This window comes from Macrobrachium nipponense, chromosome 24 (genome assembly GCF_015104395.2).
Source record: "Macrobrachium nipponense isolate FS-2020 chromosome 24, ASM1510439v2, whole genome shotgun sequence".
In the NCBI taxonomy this organism is placed as follows: Eukaryota; Metazoa; Arthropoda; class Malacostraca; order Decapoda; family Palaemonidae; genus Macrobrachium; species Macrobrachium nipponense.
This window is the reverse complement of record NC_061091.1, coordinates 53554812-53556135: the sequence shown is the minus strand read 5'-3', so window position 1 is coordinate 53556135 and position 1324 is coordinate 53554812. Positions and strand designations below refer to the sequence as shown.

Genomic DNA, 1324 nt, shown 5'->3' with positions numbered 1-1324 from the left:
TGGTAATCACAAAATACGAAAAGTATGTAATAAATTCCTAGTATTAGGTTTACAGTTGGAATCAGTGCTATTTCTAAAATTGTAAATTAATTTAGCGTAAGGAGAACGGGCAAAAGGTATAATTTGCTTGAATGAAGAAAAAACGTGGCTTAAAGTTGCTTTTGACCCTCAAGACTAATTTTATAACTTTTCAGTCTTACCTTTGTGTATTTTTGTAGATTTTGCTACCGGAAAATTGTCAAAATTTTCTATGCAGTGATGGCCGAGTGGTTAAGGCGTCTGACTAGAAATCAGATGGGATCTTCCCGCGTAGGTTCGAATCCTACTCACTGCGGAAATGTGGGTTGATTTTAGAGATTGTGATTAGACTGACCTGGTAGTGCTTACTGTTTGTTGGCTGAGAATAATAATGTTGAAATGTTTCAAGAACGAAATTACCATAAATAAATGCCCATTTCTGGCAAGCAACGAAATTTCATGAGGTTCTTCCACATAGATAAGAGATGGCACAGTGCCACGTAAGAAGCGTACTAAGGCCCTCATTATTTAAAATATGCTTCATAGATAGGAAAATGAGTCTGGAAAAATAATAAAGCCTTAGCTGGAGTTGTGCCTCATATGCACAGAGAGAGAGAGAGATGATAGGTAATATTTTAGCATTTCAAAAATTACCTGTACTGCAATGTTGTATTTTGTTTACTCCAGATTCCAGCATAACCCACCATTTTTTAAAATATTTGTTCATGTGCTCACAGAATGTCTCTCTTTCTCTTTCTCTCTCTCTCCAGCTGAATTTGCCTCATAGATTGTAATTTCAAGTCATACCTCGCTTTTATTGTTTTGAAAATTTATTACACAAGTTGACATCATCACTTCCAAGGCCACGTAACATAAAATCACTGTTGTGAAATTCAGCTACTCATTGTGAGTCACGTGCTTTCACTTCCACAAATATCCACTCATCTCCTGCCTCTCACTTCTTAGTTTTCATCCATGCAGGTCTGAGTCTTCCAGTTCCTGTGGTGCTGACTGTTCTCCAGGAATGGTTACATATTCATGTAAAGGATTCTGTGACCAAATGTAGATGATGTATGGATGTAGATATATGTGTTAATGTGCTGTGCATATGCTCAAGTTTTGTTTATGTGAATGATTATTGGAAAATGTTTCATCTTTAGAAAATTCACATTCCTTGCCTGTACGACTTTGTGGCAAAATAGTGCTGTAATTTTTTTGTTTTTTCTTTGTTTGAATAATACATGTTAAGGAGAGTTATTTTTATCCTAAAAAGATTCACATTTAATACCTGTATTGTTCTATTCTG

At 35.4% G+C, this 1324-nt stretch overlaps 1 non-coding gene across 1 annotated transcript; it reads left to right on the top strand.

The window, feature by feature from the left end:
- Positions 1 to 252: 252 nt before the first annotated feature.
- Trnas-aga (transfer RNA serine (anticodon AGA)) lies at positions 253 to 334 on the top strand. Its single transcript has one exon. It is a non-coding gene; the product is annotated as a tRNA-Ser (tRNA).
- Positions 335 to 1324: the final 990 nt, after the last annotated feature.